Raw genomic sequence first — 18735 nt, 5'->3', positions numbered from 1 at the left:
ATTTGGAGAGGAGACAATTAAGCCCCCCTTCAGTGATGTTGGATAGGGAGGTTATGGGGTTTGGGCTTTGGTCTGGTATACAAAGGGGTTGTGGTGGTTGAACTTGCCTTGTTTGGTCGATCTTATTTTTAAAGTCTGTGGCAAAGTCCTCAGCAGAGATGAGGGAGGTTGGAGGGGGCAGTGGGGGGCGGAGGAGGGAGTTAAAGGTTTTGAATAACTGTTTGGGGTTGTAGGATAGGGAAGATACGAGGGTTGTGAAGTAGGCCTGTTTAGCAGAGGTGAGTGCAGATTTAAAAGCGAGTGTTGCCTGTTTGAATGCAGTGAAGTCGTCTTGCGAATGTGTTTTCTTCCAGTGCCGCTCTGCAACCCTGGACACTTGCCGAAGCTTTTAGTGGTGTTATTATTATTATTATTATTATTATTATGAAATCAGAATTCATTCGAAGTCACTTAATCCATGTTTAACTGGAAATTAACGCAATCTCTAACGTCACAGTATGGAATTAATTACACATCTCACCGCCTAAAAAGAGAAACACAAAGATCCTTTATTATAAGCTCTGGATATGTAATCTCCATATAAGCTGAAATTATCACTATAAATCAAAAAGGTCATTGGGTTCATGAGCAAAGGTAACACATGGAAGATCCACAGTCATCCTAAAATTAAAATAATCCTCCATGTATCATATACTACATCATCCAGATTCTATATTCTGCTTAATGCAAAGCTGGAGACACGAGCGCACTACACGATTCACAAATTCTTCATTTGTCTTACGTGTTTCTCAATCTCTGTCACAATAAATGTCCCTTATTGAGTATCTCCAGTATAGCAGGTATATTCCTGTACAAAGGAGGACGGTATTATAGTAGTTATATTCCTGTACAAAGGAGCAGTATTATAGTAGTTATATCCTTGTACATAGGGGCAGTATTATAGTAGTAATATTCTTGTACATAGGGGCAGTATTATAGTAGTTATATTCTTGTACATTGGAGCAGTATTATAGTAGTTATATTCCTGTACAAAGGAGCAGTATTATAGTAGTTATATTCTTGTACATAGGAGCAGTATTATGGTAGTTATATTCTTGTACATAGTAGCAGTGTTATAGTAGTTATATTCTTGTACATAGGGGCAGTATTATAGTAGTTATATTCCTGTACATAGGGGCAGTATTATAGTAGTTATAGTCTTGTACATAGGGGCAGTATTATAGTAGTTATATTCTTGTACATAGGGGCAGTATTATAGTAGTTATATTCTTGTACATAGGGGCAGTATTATAGTAGTTATATTCTTGTACATAGGGGCAGTATTATAGTAGTTATATTCTTATACATAGGAGCAGTATTATAGTAGATATATTCTTGTACATAGGGGCCAGTATTATAGTAGTTATATTATTATTATTTATTTATATAGCACCATTAATTCCATGGTGCTGTACATGAGAAAGGGGTTACATACAGGGTAATAGATATTGTTTACTGTAAACAGGTTTACAGTGACAGACTGGTACAGAGGGGAGAGGACCCTGTCCTTGCGGACTTACATTCTATGGGATAGTGGGGAAGAGACAGAAGGTAGGGGTGAGGCGGCGGCTCTGATATTGTTGGCTGTAGGCTTTCCTGAAGAGATGGGTTTTCAGGTTCCGTCTGAAGGATCCGAGAGTGGTGGATAATCGGACGTGTTGAGGCATGGAATTCCAGAGGATGGGGATATTCTTGTACATAGGGGGCAGTATTATAGTAGTTATATTCTTGTACATAGGGGGCAGTATTATAATAGTTATATTCTTGTACTTCTTGTACATAGGGGCAGTATTATAGTATATTCTTGTACATAGGAGCAGTATTATAATAGTTATATTCTTGTACTTCTTGTACATAGGGGCAGTATTATAGTAGTTATATTCTAGTACATAGGAGCAGTATTATAATAGTTATATTCTTGTACATAGGGGCAGTATTATAGTAGTTATATTCTTGTACATAGGGGCAGTATTATAGTAGTTATATTCTTGTACATAGGGGCAGTATTATAGTAGTTATATTTTTGTACATAGGAACAGTATAATAGTAATTTTATTTCTGTACATAGAAGCAGTATTATAGTAGTTATATTCCTGTACATGGAGCAGTATTATAGTAGTTATATTTCTGTACATAGGAGCAGTATTATAGTAGTTATATTCTTGTACATAGGGGGCAGTATTATAGTAGTTATATTCTTGTACATAGGGGCAGTATTATAGTAGTTATATTCTTGTACATAGGGGGCAGTATTATAGTAGTTATATTCCTGTACATAGGAGCAGTATTATAGTAGTTACAGTGGGGCAAAAAAGTATTTAGTCAGTCAGCAATAGTGCAAGTTCCACCACTTAAAAAGATGAGAGGCGTCTGTAATTTACATCATAGGTAGACCTCAACTATGGGAGACAAACTGAGAAAAAACATCCAGAAAATCACATTGTCTGTTTTTTTAACATTTTACTTGCATATTATGGTGGAAAATAAGTATTTGGTCAGAAACAAAATTTCATCTCAATACTTTGTAATATATCCTTTGTTGGCAATGACAGAGGTCAAACGTTTTCTGTAAGTCTTCACATGGTTGCCACACACTGTTGTTGGTATGTTGGCCCATTCCTCCATGCAGATCTCCTCTAGAGCAGTGATGTTTTTGGCTTTTCGCTTGGCAACACGGACTTTCAACTCCCTCCAAAGGTTTTCTATAGGGTTGAGATCTGGAGACTGGCTAGGCCACTCCAGGACCTTGAAATGCTTCTTACGAAGCCACTCCTTCGTTGCCCTGGCGGTGTGCTTTGGATCATTGTCATGTTGAAAGACCCAGCTACGTTTCATCTTCAATGCCCTTGCTGATGCAAGGAGGTTTGCACTCAAAATCTCACGATACATGGCACCATTCATTCTTTCATGTACCCGGATCAGTCGTCCTGGCCCCTTTGCAGAGAAACAGCCCCAAAGCATGATGTTTCCACCACCATGCTTTACAGTAGGTATGGTGTTTGATGGATGCAACTCAGTATTCTTTTTCCTCCAAACACGACAAGTTGTGTTTCTACCAAACAGTTCCAGTTTGGTTTCATCAGACCATAGGACATTCTCCCAAAACTCCTCTGGATCATCCAAATGCTCTCTAGCAAACTTCAGACGGGCCCGGACATGTACTGGCTTAAGCAGTGGGACACGTCTGGCACTGCAGGATCTGAGTCCATGGTGGCGTAGTGTGCTACTTATGGTAGGCCTTGTTACATTGGTCCCAGCTCTCAGCAGTTCATTCACTAGGTCCCCCCGCGTGGTTCTAGGATTTTTGCTCACCGTTCTTGTGATCATTCTGACCCCACGAGGTGGGATTTTGCGTGGAGCCCCAGATCGAGGGAGATTATCAGTGGTCTTGTATGTCTTCCATTTTCTAATTATTGCTCCCACTGTTGATTTCTTCACTCCAAGCTGGTTGGCTATTGCAGATTCAGTCTTCTCAGCCTGGTGCAGGGCTACAATTTTGTTTCTGGTGTGCTTTGACAGCTCTTTTGTCTTCACCATAGTGGAGTTTGGAGTCAGACTGTTTGAGGGTGTGCACAGGTGTCTTTTTATACTGATAACAAGTTTAAACAGGAGCCATTACTACAGGTAATGAGTGGAGGAACGAGGAGACTCTTAAAGAAGAAGTTACAGGTCTGTGAGAGCCAGAAATCTTGATTGTTTGTTTCTGACCAAATACTTATTTTCCACCATAATATGCAAATAAAATGTTAAAAAAACAATGTGATTTTCTGGATTTTTTTTCTCAGTTTGTCTCCCATAGTTGAGGTCTACCTATGATGTAAATTACAGACGCCTCTCATCTTTTTAAGTGGTGGAACTTGCACTATTGCTGACTGACTAAATACTTTTTTGCCCCACTGTATATTTCTGTACATAGGAGCAGTATTATAGTAGTTATATTCCTGTACATAGGAGCAGTATTATAGTAGTTATATTCCTGTACATAGGAGCAGTATTATAGTAGTTATATTCCTGTACATAAGAGCAGTATTATAGTAGTTATATTCTTGTACATAGGGGGCAGTATTATAGTAGTTATATTTCTGTACATAGGAGCAGTATTATAGTAGTTATATTCCTGTACATAGGAGCAGTATTATAGTAGTTATATTTCTGTACATAGGAGCAGTATTATAGTAGTTATATTCCTGTACATAGGAGCAGTATTATAGTAGTTATATTCTTGTACATAGGGGGCAGTATTATAGTAGTTATATTTCTGTACATAGGAGCAGTATTATAGTAGTTATATTCTTGTACATAGGGGGCAGTATTATAGTAGTTATATTTCTGTACATAGGAGCAGTATTATAGTAGTTATATTCTTGTACATAGGAGCAGTATTATAGTAGTTATATTCTTGTACATAGGAGCAGTATTATAGTAGATATTGTCTTGTACATAGGAGCAGTATTATAGTAGTTATATTATTGTACATAGAGGCAGTATTATAGTAGTTATATTCTTGTACATAGGAGTAGTATTACAGCAGTTATATTCTTGTACATAGGGGCAGTATTATAGTAGTTATATTCTTGTACATAGGAGCAGTATTACAGCAGTTATATTCTTGTACATAGGGGGCAGTATTATAGTAGTTATATTTCTGTACATAGGAGCAGTATTATAGTAGTTATATTTCTGTACATAGGAGCAGTATTATAGTAGTTATATTCCTGTACATAGGAGCAGTATTATAGTAGTTATATTCTTGTACATAGGGAGCAGTATTATAGTAGTTATATTCCTGTACATAGGGGCAGTATTATAGTAGTTATATTCTTGTACATAGGGGCAGTATTATAGTAGTTATATTCTTGTACATAGGGGCAGTATTATAGTAGTTATATTCTTGCACATAGGAGCAGTATTATAGTAGTTTTATTCTTGTACATGGTGCAGTCTTATAGTAGTTATATTCTTGTGCATAGGGGCAGTATTATAGTAGTTATATTCTTGCTCATAGGGGCAGTATTATGGTAGTTATATTCTTGTACATAGGAGCAGTATTATAGTAGTTATATTCTTGTACATAGGGCAGTATTATAGTAGTTATATTCTTGTACATAGGAGCAGTATTACAGCAGTTATATTCTTGTACATAGGGGGCAGTATTATAGTAGTTATATTTCTGTACATAGGAGCAGTATTATAGTAGTTATATTTCTGTACATAGGAGCAGTATTATAGTAGTTATATTCCTGTACATAGGAGCAGTATTATAGTAGTTATATTCTTGTACATAGGGGGCAGTATTATAGTAGTTATATTCATGTACATAGGGGCAGTATTATAGTAGTTATATTCTTGCACATAGGAGCAGTATTATAGTAGTTTTATTCTTGTACATGGTGCAGTCTTACAGTAGTTATATTCTTGTACATAGGGGCAGTATTATAGTAGTTATATTCTTGTTCATAGGGGCAGTATTATGGTAGTTATATTCTTGTACATAGGAGCAGTATTATAGTAGTTATATTCTTGTACATAGGGCAGTATTATAGTAGTTATATTCTTGTACATAGGGGGCAGTATTATAATAGTTATATTCTTGTACATAGGGGGCAGTATTATAGTAGTTATATTTCTGTACATAGGAGCAGTATTATAGTAGTTATATTCAAGTACATAGGGAGCAGTATTATAGTAGTTATATTTCTGTACATAGGAGCAGTATTATAGTAGTTATATTCCTGTACATAGGAGCAGTATTATAGTAGTTATATTCTTGTACATAGAGGCAGTATTATAGTAGTTATATTCTTGTACATAGGAGCAGTATTACAGCAGTTATATTCTTGTACATAGGGGCAGTATTATAGTAGTTATATTCTTGTACATAGGAGCAGTATTACAGCAGTTATATTCTTGTACATAGGGGGCAGTATTATAGTAGTTATATTCTTGTACATAGGAGCAGTATTATAGTAGTTATATTCTTGTACATAGGAGTCGTATTATAGTAGTTATATTCTTGTACATAGGAACAGTATTATAGTAGTTATATTCTTGTACATAGGGGCAGTATTATAGCAGTTATATTCTTGTAAATATTGGCAGTATTATAGTAGTTATATTCTTGTACATAGGAGCAGTATTATGGTAGTTATATTCTTGTACATAGTAGCAGTGTTATAGTAGTTATATTCTTGTACATAGGAGCAGTATTATAGTAGTTATATTCTTGTACATAGGGGGCAGTATTATAGTAGTTATATTTCTGTACATAGGAGCAGTATTATAGTAGTTATATTCTTGTACATAGGAGCAGTATTATAGTAGTTATATTCTTGTACATAGGAGCAGTATTATAGTAGATATATTCTTGTACATAGGGGGCAGTATTATAGTAGTTATATTTCTGTACATAGGAGCAGTATTATAGTAGTTATATTCCTGTACATAGGAGCAGTATTATATTAGTTATATTTCTGTACATAGGAGCAGTATTATAGTAGTTATATTCCTGTACATAGGAGCAGTATTATAGTAGTTATATTCTTGTACATAGGGGGCAGTATTATAGTAGTTATATTTCTGTACATCGGAGCAGTATTATAGTAGTTATATTCTTGTACATAGGGGGCAGTATTATAGTAGTTATATTTCTGTACATAGGAGCAGTATTATAGTAGTTATATTCCTGTACATAGGAGCAGTATTATAGTAGTTATATTATTGTACATAGAGGCAGTATTATAGTAGTTATATTCTTGTACATAGGAGTAGTATTACAGCAGTTATATTCTTGTACATAGGGGCAGTATTATAGTAGTTATATTCTTGTACATAGGAGCAGTATTACAGCAGTTATATTCTTGTACATAGGGGGCAGTATTATAGTAGTTATATTTCTGTACATAGGAGCAGTATTATAGTAGTTATATTTCTGTACATAGGAGCAGTATTATAGTAGTTATATTCCTGTACATAGGAGCAGTATTATAGTAGTTATATTCTTGTACATAGGGAGCAGTATTATAGTAGTTATATTCCTGTACATAGGGGCAGTATTATAGTAGTTATATTCTTGTACATAGGGGCAGTATTATAGTAGTTATATTCTTGTACATAGGGGCAGTATTATAGTAGTTATATTCTTGCACATAGGAGAAGTATTATAGTAGTTTTATTCTTGTACATGGTGCAGTCTTATAGTAGTTATATTCTTGTGCATAGGGGCAGTATTATAGTAGTTATATTCTTGCTCATAGGGGCAGTATTATGGTAGTTATATTCTTGTACATAGGAGCAGTATTATAGTAGTTATATTCTTGTACATAGGGCAGTATTATAGTAGTTATATTCTTGTACATAGGAGCAGTATTACAGCAGTTATATTCTTGTACATAGGGGGCAGTATTATAGTAGTTATATTTCTGTACATAGGAGCAGTATTATAGTAGTTATATTTCTGTACATAGGAGCAGTATTATAGTAGTTATATTCCTGTACATAGGAGCAGTATTATAGTAGTTATATTCTTGTACATAGGGGGCAGTATTATAGTAGTTATATTCTTGTACATAGGGGCAGTATTATAGTAGTTATATTCTTGCACATAGGAGCAGTATTATAGTAGTTTTATTCTTGTACATGGTGCAGTCTTATAGTAGTTATATTCTTGTACATAGGGGCAGTATTATAGTAGTTATATTCTTGTTCATAGGGGCAGTATTATGGTAGTTATATTCTTGTACATAGGAGCAGTATTATAGTAGTTATATTCTTGTACATAGGGCAGTATTATAGTAGTTATATTCTTGTACATAGGGGGCAGTATTATAGTAGTTATATTCTTGTACATAGGGGGCAGTATTATAGTAGTTATATTTCTGTACATAGGAGCAGTATTATAGTAGTTATATTCAAGTACATAGGGAGCAGTATTATAGTAGTTATATTTCTGTACATAGGAGCAGTATTATAGTAGTTATATTCCTGTACATAGGAGCAGTATTATAGTAGTTATATTCTTGTACATAGAGGCAGTATTATAGTAGTTATATTCTTGTACATAGGAGCAGTATTACAGCAGTTATATTCTTGTACATAGGGGCAGTATTATAGTAGTTATATTCTTGTACATAACTGCAGTATTACAGCAGTTATATTCTTGTACATAGGGGGCAGTATTATAGTAGTTATATTCTTGTACATAGGAGCAGTATTATAGTAGTTATATTCTTGTACATAGGAGTCGTATTATAGTAGTTATATTCTTGTACATAGGAACAGTATTATAGTAGTTATATTCTTGTACATAGGGGCAGTATTATAGTAGTTATATTCTTGTAAATATTGGCAGTATTATAGTAGTTATATTCTTGTACATAGGAGCAGTATTATGGTAGTTATATTCTTGTACATAGTAGCAGTGTTATAGTAGTTATATTCTTGTACATAGGAGCAGTATTATAGTAGTTATATTCTTGTACATAGGGGCAGTATTATAGTAGTTATATTCCTGTACATAGGGGCAGTATTATAGTAGTTATATTCTTGTACATAGGGGCAGTATTATAGTAGTTATATTCTTGTACATAGGGGCAGTATTATGGTAGTTATATTCTTGTACATAGGAGCAGTATTATAGTAGTTATATTCTTGTACATAGGGCAGTATTATAGTAGTTATATTCTTGTACATAGGGGCAGTATTATAGTAGTTATATTCTTGTACATAGGGGGCAGTATTATAGTAGTTATATTTCTGTACATAGGAGCAGTATTATAGTAGTTATATTCTTGTACATAGGGAGCAGAATTATAGTAGTTATATTTCTGTACATAGGAGCAGTATTATAGTAGTTATATTCCTGTACATAGGAGCAGTATTATAGTAGTTATATTCTTGTACATAGAGGCAGTATTATAGTAGTTATATTCTTGCACATAGGAGCAGTATTATAGTAGTTTTATTCTTGTACGTGGTGCAGTCTTATAGTAGTTATATTCTTGTGCATAGGGGCAGTATTATAGTAGTTATATTCTTGTACATAGGGGCAGTATTATGGTAGTTATATTCTTGTACATAGGAGCAGTATTATAGTAGTTATATTCTTGTACATAGGGCAGTATTATAGTAGTTATATTCTTGTACATAGGGGGCAGTATTATAGTAGTTATATTCTTGTACATAGGGGGCAGTATTATAGTAGTTATATTTCTGTACATAGGAGCAGTATTATAGTAGTTATATTCTTGTACATAGGGAGCAGTATTATAGTAGTTTTATTCTTGTACATGGTGCAGTCTTATAGTAGTTATATTCTTGTACATAGGGGCAGTATTATAGTAGTTATATTCTTGTACATAGGGGCAGTATTATGGTAGTTATATTCTTGTACATAGGAGCAGTATTATAGTAGTTATATTCTTGTAGATAGGGGGCAGTATTATAGTAGTTATATTCTTGTACATAGGGGCAGTATTATAGTAGTTATATTCTTGTACATAGAGGGCAGTATTATAGTAGTTATATTCTTGTACATAGGGGGCAGTATTATAGTAGTTATATTCTTGTACATAGGAGCAGTATTATAGTAGTTATATTCTTGTACATAGGAGTCGTATTATAGTAGTTATATTCTTGTACATAGGAACAGTATTATAGTAGTTATATTCTTGTACATAGGGGCAGTATTATAGTAGTTATATTCTTGTAAATATTGGCAGTATTATAGTAGTTATATACTTGTACATAGGAGCAGTATTATAGTAGTTATATTCCTGTACATAGGAGCAGTATTATAGTAGTTATATTCTTGTACATAGAGGCAGTATTATAGTAGTTATATTCTTGTACATAGGAGCAGTATTACAGCAGTTATATTCTTGTACATAGGGGCAGTATTATAGTAGTTATATTCTTGTACATAGGAGCAGTATTACAGCAGTTATATTCTTGTACATAGGGGGCAGTATTATAGTAGTTATATTTCTGTACATAGGAGCAGTATTATAGTAGTTATATTCCTGCACATAGGAGCAGTATTATAGTAGTTATGTTCTTGTACATAGGGGGCAGTATTATAGTAGTTATAATCTTGTACATAGGGGCAGTATTATAGTAGTTATATTCTTGCACATAGGAGCAGTATTATAGTAGTTTTATTCTTGTACATGGTGCAGTCTTATAGTAGTTATATTCTTGTACATAGGGGCAGTATTATAGTAGTTATATTCTTGTACATAGGGGCAGTATTATGGTAGTTATATTTTTGTACATAGGAGCAGTATTATAGTAGTTATATTCTTGTACATAGGGCAGTATTATAGTAGTTATATTCTTGTACATAGGGGGCAGTATTATAGTAGTTATATTCTTGTACATAGGGGGCAGTATTATAGTAGTTATATTTCTGTACATAGGAGCAGTATTATAGTAGTTATATTCTTGTACATAGGGAGCAGTATTATAGTAGTTATATTTCTGTACATAGGAGCAGTATTATAGTAGTTATATTCCTGTACATAGGAGCAGTATTATAGTAGTTATATTCTTGTACATAGAGGCAGTATTATAGTAGTTATATTCTTGTACATAGGAGCAGTATTACAGCAGTTATATTCTTGTACATAGGGGCAGTATTATAGTAGTTATATTCTTGTACATAGGAGCAGTATTACAGCAGTTATATTCTTGTACATAGGGGGCAGTATTATAGTAGTTATATTTCTGTACATAGGAGCAGTATTATAGTAGTTATATTTCTGTACATAGGAGCAGTATTATAGTAGTTATATTCCTGTGCATAGGAGCAGTATTATAGTAGTTATATTCTTGTACATAGGGGGCAGTATTATAGGAGTTATATTCTTGTACATAGGGGCAGTATTATAGTAGTTATATTCTTGCACATAGGAGCAGTATTATAGTAGTTTTATTCTTGTACATGGTGCAGTCTTATAGTAGTTATATTCTTGTACATAGGGGCAGTATTATAGTAGTTATATTCTTGTACATAGGAGCAGTATTATGGTAGTTATATTCTTGTACATAGGAGCAGTATTATAGTAGTTATATTCTTGTACATAGGGGGCAGTATTATAGTAGTTATATTCTTGTACATAGGGGCAGTATTATAGTAGTTATATTCTTGTACATAGAGGGCAGTATTATAGTAGTTATATTCTTGTACATAGGGGCAGTATTATAGTAGTTATATTCTTGTACATAGGGAGCAGTATTATAGTAGTTATATTCTTGTACATAGGAGCAGTATTATAGTAGTTATATTCTTGTACACAGGGGGCAGTATTATAGTAGTTATATTCTTGTACATAGGAGTCGTAATATAGTAGTTATATTCTTGTACATAGGAACAGTATTATAGTAGTTATATTCTTGTACATAGGGGCAGTATTATAGTAGTTATATTCTTGTACATAGGAACAGTATTATAGTAGTTATATTCTTGTACATAGGGGGCAGTATTATAGTAGTTATATTCTTGTACATAGGAGTCGTATTATAGTAGTTATATTCTTGTACATAGGAACAGTATTATAGTAGTTATATTCTTGCACATAGGGGCAGTATTATAGTAGTTATATTCTTGTACATAGGGAGCAGTATTATAGTAGTTATATTCTTGTACATAGGGGCAGTATTATAGTAGTTACAGTGGGGCAAAAAAGTATTTAGTCAGTCAGCAATAGTGCAAGTTCCACCACTTAAAAAGATGAGAGGCGTCTGTAATTTACATCATAGGTAGACCTCAACTATGGGAGACAAACTGAGAAAAAAAAATCCAGAAAATCACATTGTCTGTTTTGTTAACGTTTTATTTGCATATTATGGTGGAAAATAAGTATTTGGTCAGAAACAAAATTTCACCTCAATACTTTGTAATATATCCTTTGTTGGCAATGACAGAGGTCAAACGTTTTCTGTAAGTCTTCACAAGGTTGCCACACACTGTTGTTGGTATGTTGGCCCATTCCTCCATGCAGATCTCCTCTAGAGCAGTGATGTTTTTGGCTTTTCGCTTGGCAACACGGACTTTCAACTCCCTCCAAAGGTTTTCTATAGGGTTGAGATCTGGAGACTGGCTAGGCCACTCCAGGACCTTGAAATGCTTCTTACGAAGCCACTCCTTCGTTGCCCTGGCGGTGTGCTTTGGATCATTGTCATGTTGAAAGACCCAGCCACGTTTCATCTTCAATGCCCTTGCTGATGGAAGGAGGTTTGCACTTAAAATCTCACGATACATGGCCCCATTCATTCTTTCATGTACCCGGATCAGTCGTCCTGGCCCCTTTGCAGAGAAACAGCCCCAAAGCATGATGTTTCCACCACCATGCTTTACAGTAGGTATGGTGTTTGATGGATGCAACTCAGTATTCTTTTTCCTCCAAACACGACAAGTTGTGTTTCTACCAAACAGTTCCAGTTTGGTTTCATCAGACCATAGGACATTCTCCCAAAACTCCTCTGGATCATCCAAATGCTCTCTAGCAAACTTCAGACGGGCCCGGACATGTACTGGCTTAAGCAGTGGGACACGTCTGGCACTGCAGGATCTGAGTCCATGGTGGCGTAGTGTGTTACTTATGGTAGGCCTTGTTACATTGGTCCCAGCTCTCTGCAGTTCATTCACTAGGTCCCCCCGCGTGGTTCTGGGATTTTTGCTCACCGTTCTTGTGATCATTCTGACCCCACAGGGTGGGATTTTGCATGGAGCCCCAGATCGAGGGAGATTATCAGTGGTCTTGTATGTCTTCCATTTTCTAATTATTGCTCCCACTGTTGATTTCTTCACTCCAAGCTGGTTGGCTATTGCAGATTCAGTCTTCCCAGCCTGGTGCAGGGCTACAATTTTGTTTCTGGTGTCCTTTGACAGCTCTTTGGTCTTCACCATAGTGGAGTTTGGAGTCAGACTGTTTGAGGGTGTGCACAGGTGTCTTCTTATACTGATAACAAGTTTAAACAGGTGCCATTACTACAGGTAATGAGTGGAGGAAAGAGGAGACTCTTAAAGAAGAAGTTACAGGTCTGTGAGAGCCAGAAATCTTGATTGTTTGTTTCTGACCAAATACTTATTTTCCACCATAATATGCAAATAAAATGTTAAAAAAAAACAGACAATGTGATTTTCTGGATTTTTTTTTCTCAGTTTGTCTCCCATAGTTGAGGTCTACCTACGATGTAAATTACAGACGCCTCTCATCTTTTTAAGTGGTGGAACTTTCACTATTGCTGACTGACTAAATACTTTTTTGCCCCACTGTATATTCTTGTACATAGGAGCAGTATTATAGTAGTAATATTCTTGTACATAGGAGCAGTATTATAGTAGTAATATTCTTGTACATAGGAGCAGTATTATAGTAGTAATATTCCTGTACATAGGGGCAGTATTATAGTAATTATATTCTTGTACATAGGGGCAGTATTATAGTAGTTATATTCTTGTACATAGGGGCAGTATTATAGTAGTTATATTCTTGTACATAGGAGCAGTATTATAGTAGTTATATTCCTGTACATAGGGGGCAGTATTTTAGTAGTTATATTCCTGTACATAGGGGGCAGTATTATAGTAGTTATATTCCTGTACATAGAAGCAGTATTATAGTAGTTATATTCTTATACATTAAGTGAAATGTAATCTGGGTAAGTTCCAGCGAAACTACTTGTAGATGGAAACAATGTTATTCCAGCATTTACATGTCGGTGAATAGACACACAACCACCGCTGATTTGTAAATGTTGCACCTTTTGGACCTGGTTAGTAAGAGTCCATTAGCTCAGTTATTAATCTGATTCTAGTGATTAATATTTCATAAGCTGCGTTTTATTAGGCGACCTGTGTACTGAGTGCGCCCGGTTATATTCCGCACCGCTCACGTTTCTGCTCATGTATTAAGCAGTGTTTCTTTCTGGCATGACATAAAGCTAATATAATTATGCAGAATGCGGATCTGTTAATCACAGCCAAGAGGAATTCTCCCGATCTCCGCCAGATAAATACCACTTGAAAGATGTTGGTATTTGCTAGAATTCGGCTGTGAGAACTACATGGTAATAGTTGTGTGGGTGACACTTTGATATTATATCTGCATTTACGAGAAATGCCCTCGGCCTCCACTGCTCTGATCCCATCTATAATATTTCTTTTGTTCCCCAATGTATAAGACTGCGGGGAATTTGTCATAATGGGGGCATACATGGGGGGATGCCTCCTGCGATAATGTAAATGCCCAACTCCCCCTTCCTATGCTCGATATCCAAAGAAAGCGTTTGTTCGATCTTTTCCTTAGGAAGCCAATGAAACCTTTCCACTTCTAGTTCAAGGCTAAGTTCACACTAAGAATTTTTGCTGCTTTTTTAATGCTTTTTTTTATGCTAATTTTCAGCTGAGTTTTACCGTACCAACAAAGCCTATCAGATTTCAGAAATCTCATGCTCACGCATTGTTTTTTTGTCATCAGTATTTTGTGCTTAGGCTTTTTTTTCACATTGGAGCATGTCACTTTTTTCAGCGTTTTTTTTTCTGAATTCTTTACCCAGTGACTTGAATGGGTGGTGAAAAAAACGCTGGGAAAAAAAACACCAAAAACGTAGGTATAAGGTTTTGCTGCTTTTTTGTGCCAAAACCTGATTATATGGAATAGGACTTTTTTTTCAACACTAAACTTTATCAGCATGCACAAGAGACAAATGTAGCATGCCAAAAAAAACGCAAAAAAAAGCCACAAAAAAAAAAATGCAAGAAAAACTAAGGAAAATATGCTTTTTTTCTGCATCTTTCCTGCCAAGAGATTAGGTTTTGATGCAGAGAAAAAAACTTCTGAAATATCGCCTAGCGCGATCTTATCCTAATAGTAGCATTATACCTATAGACAATGAAGTCTGAACAGGTCCATAGTAAAATAGGACTGAAAATCAAAATTGGACCCTAATAAGTGTTAGTTGTCCTAGGCTTCATATTTGGTAGTTACTTGCTTGTTTCAGGCTACTTTGTTTCATATTCTGTAGAGGAGATCTCTTCTAGATGTTTTCAGGGGCTTACCACTGTGAATAATTCCGTCCTGTTAGGATGGTTCTCCGACTATGAGAAGATCACAAAGTCTCCTCTTGCGAAGACTCCAGTGATCAGAATGAATGTAAGGTAAAACCATGTCAGGCTTACAGTGTAATAATCCATAGCTGGCCATATGATGTGCCACACGACTATGTTACAGCTCAAAAAGCCTGAAAACTTGGAGTTTTTGGAGAGTTTTTGCACAGTTTCTGCTCCAAAAACTCAGTGTCAGTTAGGGTGTGTTGATTTTTTTTTTTGCAGCAGAAACTCTCCAGATCCCTTTTGGTGATGTATTCCTGCACCTACGGTGATTCTGATCATGTCTTCTTCTTGTAAGTACCCTTTATATTTTTTTTTACAGCCCTTAAGATTGTCATACTGAACCAATGTGGCCGTCTAGAAAAACAGCAATGTTCCAGCTCCTTGCATAAAATACAAATCCTTTATTGGAAAAAAATATGATTTAAAACATGAATGCTCCGAGAAGGATCGGATGACAAGAGATGGCGAGCGACGCGTTTCGATCACATCCGTGATCTTTGTCTAGGCTTTGGCCCTCGGACAGAAAAACGTTGGGCACCCATGCCATAAGTGGTCACCTTCCTTGCAATGGCCCCCACAGGAGAAACTAATTATCTGGTGACCATTGAGATTTCCGTGCAACTCAACACAGGGCAGGTCCTCCAGAGAGAAAGACACTTGGTGTAACTTTGTTCCTCCCTAACCAAGATATGGGGACCCCAAAGAGAGAATGCTCCTCTATTGACCCAGATTTCCTTAGCAAGGGTGTATGAGGATGGATCTTCTAGGCTGGAGAAGCCTTCAGAAATAATCTTGAGATGGTGGACCCGGGCCAGCTGATGTTCCCAATATTCGCGGCTTATGCCGTATCTCACTATGTGATATGACTAGGTCGTGAGTCATCTTGGAGAAGCCTTCAGGAATAATCTTGGGATGGTGGACCCGGGCCAGCTGATGTTCCAAATATCCGCGGCTCATGCCGTATCTCGCTATTTGATATGACTAGGTCGTGAGTCATCTTGGAGAAGCCTTCAGGAATAATCTTGGGATGGTGGACCCGGGCCAGCTGATGTTCACAATATACGCGGCTCATGCCGTATCTCGCTATTTGATATGATTAGGTCGTGAGTCATCTTGGAGAAGCCTTCAGGAATAATCTTGGGATGGTGGACCCGGGCCAGCTGATGTTCCCAATATCCGCGGCTCATGCAGTATCTCGCTATGTGATATGACTAGGTCGTGAGTCATCTTGGAGAAGCCTTCAGGAATAATCTTGGGATGGTGGACCCGGGCCAGCTGATGTTCCCAATATCCGCGGCTTATGCCGTATCTTGCTATTTGATATGACTATGTCATGAGTCATCTTGGAGAAGCCTTCAGTAATAATCTTGGGATGGTGGACCCGGACCAGCTGATGTTCCCAATATCCGCGGCTTATGCCGTATCTCGCTATGTGATATGACTAGGTCATGAGTCATCTGGAGAAGCCTTTAGGAATAATCTTGGGATGGTGGACCCGGGACAGCTGATGTTCCCAATATCCGCGGCTTATGCCGTATCTCGCTATTTGATATGACTAGGTCGTGAGTCATCTTGGAGAAGCCTTCAGGAATAATCTTGGGATGGTGGACCCGGGCCAGCTGATGTTCCCAATATCCGCGGCTTATGCCGTATCTCGCTATTTGATATGACTAGGTCGTGAGTCATCTTGGAGAAGCCTTCAGGAATAATCTTGGGATGGTGGACCCGGGCCAGCTGATGTTCCCAATATCCGCGGCTCATGCCGTATCTCGCTATGTGATATGACTAGGTCATGAGTCATCTGGAGAAGCCTTCAGGAATAATCTTGGGATGGTGGACCCGGGCCAGCTGATGTTCCCAATATCCGCGGCTCATGCCGTATCTCGCTATGTGATATGACTAGGTCATGAGTCATCTGGAGAAGCCTTCAGGAATAATCTTGGGATGGTGGACCCGGGCCAGCTGATGTTCCCAATATCCGCGGCTCATGCCGTATCTCGCTATGTCATATGACTAGGTCATGAGATATCTGGAGAAGCCTTCAGGAATAATCTTGGGATGGTGGACACGGACCAGCTGATGTTCCCAATATCAGCGGCTCATGCCGTATCTTGCTATTTGATATGACTATGTCATGAGTCATCTTGGAGAAGCCTTCAGTAATAATCTTGGGATGGTGGACCCGGACCAGCTGATGTTCCCAATATCCGCGGCTTATGCCGTATCTCGCTATGTGATATGACTAGGTCATGAGTCATCTGGAGAAGCCTTTAGGAATAATCTTGGGATGGTGGACCCGGGACAGCTGATGTTCCCAATATCCGCGGCTTATGCCGTATCTCGCTATTTGATATGACTAGGTCGTGAGTCATCTTGGAGAAGCCTTCAGGAATAATCTTGGGATGGTGGACCCGGGCCAGCTGATGTTCCCAATATCCGCGGCTTATGCCGTATCTCGCTATTTGATATGACTAGGTCGTGAGTCATCTTGGAGAAGCCTTCAGGAATAATCTTGGGATGGTGGACCCGGGCCAGCTGATGTTCCCAATATCCGCGGCCTATGCCGTATCTCGCTATGTGATATGACTAGGTCATGAGTCATCTGGAGAAGCCTTCAGGAATAATCTTGGGATGGTGGACCCGGGCCAGCTGATGTTCCCAATATCCGCGGCTCATGCCGTATCTCGCTATGTCATATGACTAGGTCATGAGATATCTGGAGAAGCCTTCAGGAATAATCTTGGGATGGTGGACACGGACCAGCTGATGTTCCCAATATCAGCGGCTCATGCCGTATCTCACTATGTGATATGACTAGGTCGTGAGTCATCTCGGAGACCCGTCCTCTACCATCAGAAGGGACAGTTGAGCCGGATCTGGCAGTGAATTGCGCAGTTCTTTCTGAGCGCAGGTCACGTGACACAGCGACTCTTGGCTCCAGCACCGTCTCAGCTTGTTGTCCCTGTCTGCTTTATTTGGCCCAGCTGCTTCTTGTGATATTCTTGTGACCACAAAGCACTGGACATGGAGGGACGAGGACGGGGGCGGTTATTCCACTCCAGCCAGAATGGATACACCTTCTGTTCTCGAGGAAAAGCCAGAATAAACACAGATTGGAGAACACATATGGGAAAATTCGCACACGAAGAAAAAAAAAATCCACAATCAAATATAAACACTTCTCCGTTATCACGTTCCCACTCCAGACCAGTGAATAATAAATAATAATAATAATAATCTTTATTTATATAGCGCCAACATATTCCGCAGCGCTTTACAGTTTAACAGTTTCAAATTCAAAGTGAATGCACTGGGATGCCGGCGTCTTAAAGGGCTAGTGTATAAGTGTGGAGCAGACCGTCGCTATATATACTCTACACCAGTAACTCGACCCTAAAAAGGGGATTGTACACTGGGTGTCAAAAAAAGACCCTGCTGACAACAAGCACCATGTAGTATCAGGTGGCCTCATGGAGTGATCGCTAAAGAGACGTTCTGCACCCCCATACAAGACCCTATAGAGGGTAACAGGCATGTGCAAAGTGGAGAGGAGCCCTATACCTACGATAATAGCACCCCCCACA

The sequence above is a fragment of the Ranitomeya imitator genome, chromosome 8 (genome assembly GCF_032444005.1).
Source record: "Ranitomeya imitator isolate aRanImi1 chromosome 8, aRanImi1.pri, whole genome shotgun sequence".
NCBI classification, from domain to species: domain Eukaryota; kingdom Metazoa; phylum Chordata; class Amphibia; order Anura; family Dendrobatidae; genus Ranitomeya; species Ranitomeya imitator.
The sequence above is the reverse complement of the archived record's forward strand: the minus strand, read 5'-3'. Positions refer to the sequence as shown.